The sequence below is a fragment of the Octodon degus genome, unplaced genomic scaffold (assembly GCF_000260255.1).
Source record: "Octodon degus isolate 3935 unplaced genomic scaffold, OctDeg1.0 scaffold00123, whole genome shotgun sequence".
Taxonomy (NCBI): domain Eukaryota; kingdom Metazoa; phylum Chordata; class Mammalia; order Rodentia; family Octodontidae; genus Octodon; species Octodon degus.
In genome coordinates, this window is record NW_004524699.1 from 1,016,383 (window position 1) to 1,022,409 (window position 6,027).

General features: G+C 57.3%; 1 protein-coding gene across 4 annotated transcripts in view; it reads right to left on the reverse strand.

Moving 5' to 3' along the window:
- The window catches only part of Traf2 (TNF receptor associated factor 2), a 29,224-nt gene extending 27,496 nt beyond the window's left edge, over nucleotides 1–1,728 (reverse strand). Inside the window, exon 1 of one of the 4 annotated variants that reach the window (XM_023700352.1) lies at nucleotides 1,706–1,728. The gene's annotated coding sequence lies outside the window, so the exon portion shown is untranslated. Of the gene's footprint in view, nucleotides 1–1,060; nucleotides 1,169–1,422; nucleotides 1,476–1,505; nucleotides 1,552–1,705 lie in introns of those variants that run through there. The other 3 variants (XM_004640379.2, XM_023700351.1, XM_023700353.1) reach the window with 3 other exon arrangements.
- Nucleotides 1,729–6,027: the final 4,299 nt, after the last annotated feature.

The following is a 6,027-nucleotide window of genomic DNA, read 5'->3' on the forward strand; positions in this document are numbered from 1 at the left end:
AAGATGATCTGCCGCAAGTGTTATGCCCGCCTGCACCCCCGTGCTGCCAACTGCCGCAAGAAGAAGTGTGGCCACACCAACAACCTGCGCCCCAAGAAGGTCAAATAAAGCTCAGCCAGCCCCTCGTCCAGAAGGGCACCACCTGCCCAACGCCTGCAGCCTTGGGGCCTGAATAAAGTTTCCCTCCCTTGAAAAAAAAAAAAGACTCCAGCAACAAGTGTGAATTGGTTGGGGCCTGCATCCAAAACAGCAATTTTTTTTTTAATGTATTTAGTACAGAGTCTACAGGGTTTCACTACATAGATGGGACTATAGTGATCCTCCTGTTTTCAGCCTCCCAAGCACTGGGATTACAGGCTCATTCATGCCACCATGCCCAGTCTCAATCAACATCCCAGCATGGGGGCGGGAGGGAGTGGGGGGCAGCACAGCATGCTGGGGATCAAACCCTGGTCCCTGAGTCCTCCTGTCCCTGTATCCTCCTAAACAAGTGCTTTAATCCGCTGAGCTACCTGGCCAGCCCTTAAAACAACAACTTTTTTTGTGGGGTGGAACTGAAGCTTTACACCTGCTAAACCCTGCTTTCTTACTTATTTTTACAGAGCTGGGGATGAACACCCAGCCTTTCGCATGCTCTATGTTCCCAACTCTTTTTATTTAGAGACAGACTCATTCTATTGTCTCAAACTTTGGGTCCTCCTGCCTCAGCCTCCCAGGTAGCTGTGACTGCAAATGTACACCACCACCGGTGGCTAAAATCAGTCACTCTTGGGTTGCTACATCGCACTGTCGTCATCGGTGAGATGACCTAAGTCACAGAGACAGGAGCCATGGGGTAGGGCCGGGCATGGCCGCTGTGGAGTAGCTGAGAGCCAGGAACAGGCAACTTCCAGCAGCAAGCTGTGCACTGAGGCCACCCGCGACGGGAGCTGCGTCCACGTGGCGGGATCGGGCCCCCCACTCCACGTTCGTCCTCCAACAGCTTCCCGGGGTCCCCAGGTCTGGAGCCCGCAGGGCCGGCGGTGTGTCCCCACCTGCTGGTGCCCCGGGCACAGCCTACCTCGGCTGCCGGGGCGCAGAGTCCGGGGGTCCGACCAGCCCCCGCCGCAGGGACCCACAAGGCCCGACGGGAGGGGAGCCCGGCCGGGGCCGCGGCGACCCCGGCGCAGTGAGGGCTGAGCCGCAGGTCCTGGGGCGCCGACGGCGGCCAGATGCGACGCGAGCGCCGCTCGAGGCCGACTGAAGCCCCGACCCCGCGCCAGACCCCGCTCCCCGCGCGCGCCGCCAACTTTCCCGCCCCACCCCCCGACTTTCGGTTTCCGGCTCGGCGGCCGAGAGAAATCCCCTCCGAGCCGGCGCGCCCGCCCCGCCCCGCCCCGCCCCGCCCCGGCTCTCGGCGCCGGCCACTCAGATCCCGCTCACCCCGACGCGGGGTCGGACACGACTCTCCCCGGCCCCGACCCGGACCCGCACCCGCACCCTAACGCGGACCCGCGACACCTCACCCGACTGTCTTCGCGCGCCCGGAACTCCGAACCCGCCGGGCCCCCGCCCCCGCCATCGGCCCGCCTCGCCCCGCCCGAGCCCGCCTGACGGACGGACGCGGGAGCCAACCAGGAGCGCGAAAGTAAACACAGCGGGCGCCGATTGGTCAGAGCCATCCCACTGAGGGGCCACCGCCTGATGGACTGACGAAGCCGCCTACCAAGAGCGTGCAGGCGCCGCAGCTGGAGCCGATTGGTTGCGACGCTGCCGCGGCGGGGCTACTTCAACGTGTTCTGGTGGCTCGAGAGCTAGAGTTCCCGCGGAGGCTCAGGTTGCAGCGTCGCGGGTGCTGGTGACCTTCTGGGTTGACGAAACGTCTGGAAGTAAGTAGGCTGTACATTCCTAAACTTTTGTGTTGTGCGAATTTTACCACCAAAGCCCTGGGCCTCCCTAACCGCGCAGCACGCCAAGCGGACGTCTGCAAGCGGGATCTGCCCGGCGCGGGCGGAATCCGAGTGCGAGCTCTCGTGCGCGGGCGTTGCCAGGTGCTCCGGCACGCTCGTCTCCTGCGCTGCCCAGGAACCTGGCCTGCCTCCCGCGCCCAGGGGCGGAAGGGGGCGCAGAGGCGAGGCCGCTGGACACCGCCCCCGCCCCTCCCCCGGCGGGAGCCGGAATGCTGGAGACTGCGCGGGGGTGCGAGACCCGTCTGAGACGGCCACCGCGTTCTTGAAGTAGAACTCGGGTGGTCACAGGGCGTCGTGCCCACCTGCAGGGTCAGGGAGGTCCCAGCCACGCCTAGGCGCCCACAGCTCTGGGTGCATGGGCGGCTCCTCGGGCTGCACCTGACAGGCCTAACCTAATCCTAATGTTGCAGGCAGCCTGCGTGAGATAGAAGTGTTTCAGGCAGGCAGACAGGGCCGGGTCCTCGAAGGAGACAGCACGAAAGACGGGGCACCTTACAGCTGTGGGAGGGACGGATGCGTCTGCTGTGAGCCAGACCTAAAGAGCAAATGAATGCTGACCTCCCTGAGGACTGGCGTCCAGGATTGCTCCTTAGTCGGGAAGAATCATCACTGAAGGCCACCAGATAAGGTCCTGGTTTACTTTCACGCCCGCTTGCTACGTGACTCGCCACCCCATTTGGTCCTGGGCCTAATCAGTTTTGCCTGAGCAATGGTGCTTGTAATCCCATTGGTTGACCATGGTTTTGTCCCACTCTGCATCCACCTAAGCGAGTTCCCCCTTACTCCACCTTAGCCCCGCGTGGTTTTACACTATAAAAGTCCCTGAAAGAGACAGCTTCCCGGGGGACTACCCGCTCGGGCCCCCCTTCTGTCCCTCTCTTGGACAGGAGCTTTCTTTCCCTCAATAAATATATTCTGCTCATAACCTCCGTTTGTTCCTAAAATTCATTCTTCGGTTTTAGAGAACACGAACTCGGGCAGGTCGGGTCGGGAGATCAATTTTCTCTGTGTCATCTGGAGGTTTCCAGCATCGTTTGGAGGTCACCCACCAGAGATCTGTTTTTCTCCCTGTATCACCAAGGACCCAGCCCCCCTCGCTTAGGATTAAATGGGAAAGCCAGCCCACAGACGGCAGCCCTTGCTGGGAGTGTCGCACCCCAGGTCCAGGACAGTGACTACAGAAAGGCTGGATTCAAGACCCACTCAGAGGTCCTGCTTTACCTTGGTCTTAACCATCCAGCAGAAAAGTATAAAAATGAAGTACAAGAAGTAAAACCATGGGCTGGTGAGATGGCTCAGTGGTCTAAAGCACCTACTTAGAACAAGCTTAGCAAAGCACAGGGACCACGGTTCAATCCCCCAGCACCACATGCCAGCCAGCCCCACCCCCTGGTGGGCTGAGCTGGCCACACACACAGACACACACACACACACACACATATAAATAAATAAGTAAAACTTTTTAAAAAAAAAAAGTAAAGCCATGCTGTTATGTTGCGCTGTAGGGGACTCAGGTCAACAATTTCTGACATTGCCAGTCAAGCGGAAGACCCAATACTATTATGAGCTACTGGACTCTTTTAGAATATTTTGCTGATTTTACACACCTATAATATTCAAATAACGGAACTAAACAAAAAAAGGGATACAGATGAATGTCCATTTTGTATCTATGTATTCAAAGTGGTTAGGATATATAGTTACATTCTCTTAATGAATAGAATGATTTGTTCTAATAGTGTTTGTAAATAAGATATCATGTCCGCATCTTGTACAGCAAATAACCACTAGGAAGAATGTATTCAATGTGTTAATTATTGAAACTGTCCTACCAATTTGGTTTGAAAGTGTCTCATTGCTATTTGTCTGTCAATAAAATTATGAAAAAAAAAAAAAAGAAAACCCACTCAGTCCCATCCACACACACCCCCGTTTCACCCCAGCAGTCGAGTGACCCCAGCCGCAGGGACAGGCGTGCCTGCCCAGTTTCAGGCTGTTTCAATATATTTGCGCAGTGCTGTTACTAAACTGCCATGTAGGGGCTGGAGAGATGGCTCAGTGGTCTAAAGCACCTACTTGAAACAAGCTTGGCAAAGCACAGGGACCGCGGTTCCATCCCCAGCACCACATGCCAGCCAGCCGCGCCCCCTGGTGGGCTGAGCTGGCCACACACACACAATAAATAAATGTAATAAATAAAAATAAATAAATATTAAAAAAATAAATAAATAAAAAATAAAAAAATAAACTGCCATGTATTTTAGACTTTCCCGCTTTCAGTGGGTCTTCTCATACTTTTTTTGCTTTTAAGTTTGACTCTGACACGTGTTCCTGGTGCCTGCAGAGCTGAGGCCAGGGCGAGAGGCTGGAAGCCTCTGGGTGGGAATCAGGTACCGCCTCTGCTCTGGGAACTCACCCCCGTCTGGTTCGGAAGAGTGACTCACTGTGGTCACTGGGCACCTCCAGGATTCCCACCTGCAGTCCTTCCTGCCAAAAAGAAAGCCAAAGTCTTAGACACTCCTACTTCTGAGGGCCCAGTTCTCTGTGAGCCTGGAGGTGGGCACACGTGCCTGCCTTTCCTACAGGCCCCAGGACCACGACTGTCCCAACCTGAGGGTGTTGGGACCCTGAAGAGGACTGTGGCCCTGAGTGCAGATTGGAGCGAATGTTTTGGCGAACGCTGGCTACGTTGTCTTGGCAGGGAGGGCAGGCACTGTCCAGTGAGGCGGCGATGACAGCCCGAGCTTCCTCGAGGGAGGTGGTGGCCCCCTAGACAGCGCAACCCCTGCCGTCTTTCCTTGTTCTTCCCTTGTGCGCGGTGGACGCTGGCAGAGCCCTGTGGACACCTCTGAGCAGCGAGCTCTGAGCTCCCTTCCACAGTAGAGCCGGTGCCCGGGTAGCAGAGATTGACATGCGTGTGAGACCAGGGGCAGGATGGCGGGCCCTGCCAGGGCGCACCCTGCATGCCTGTGGGCAGCGGCCTGCTTGCTCACTCCCAGACGCGCTCACATCACCTCTTGCTGCCAGTTTCCCTCCTGCCCTGGAGTCACCTGGCCAACATTTGCCGAAGGCCAGTGCAGCTCTGGGCTAGAATCGCCCCACAGTGCCAGCAGGGCTTCAGCCCACAGCTGGCTGGGAACACAGGATTTGAAGGTTCTACGGCCGTCCCAGGGCGCCCACAGTGAAGAGGAAAGGGGCCGTGAGGGTCAGACTGCCACAGCACGAGAGGGGAAGGACCCAGGCAGGGCTGTCACTGCCTCCAGCCGGCCCTCAGGATGAATAAGTGGTAGCCAGTGCTGCCCCCATCCCAAAGTGGGACACCCCACGTGGGAGCCAGCACAGAACAGGAAGGGCGTCACCCCCGTCGCAGCCCCCGGAGATGAGGGGCTGAAGTGCGGCTGCTGTGAGCCCCAGGGCCACTTGGAAAGCTCTGGAAAACAGAAAGACCAGGAAGGAAGCAGTCCCTGCCCTAGCCAGCTCTGGCAGGTGAGGTCCCTCCTGCCCCCTTCAGCATAAGGCCATCTGCACCCGAGAGCCTGCCAGGGTCCCGCTCCCTCCCACACCCAGACCTCTTCAGCTCTTGGGGTCTTAGGATGAAGCAGCCATCTGTCTGGTGGCCCAAGGTGCCTGTTTCCCAAAACCAGGGTCCCTGGGTGACTGTGGAAGTCGGGTGGGAGGTGCATGGCTGTAGTCCTAGCACTCTGGAACGCTGAAGCAGGAGCTTCCAAGTTCAGACTCAACCTGAGCAATTCCTCAAAACCCTACCTCAGAATTTAAAAAGGAGGGGCCAGGGAGATGGCTCAGTGGAATAAGTGCTTCTCTGGCAAGCGCAAGGGCCTGAGTTCAATCCCTGGTTCCTCAAAAAAAAAAAAAAGTAAAAAGGGCTGAGGATCTAGTTCAGTGCAAAGGCCCAGGATTCAGTCTCCAGTCACGCACGCACTCACGCACGCACGCACACACACACGCACACACGCACTTCTGCAGCAGAAGCCTTCTAAGGATGTGAATTGCTCAGGTATGGCAGCCTGCTCAGCCTCCTCTGGGCATTCTGCCTACCTTGTGCCCTCACTAGCTGGAT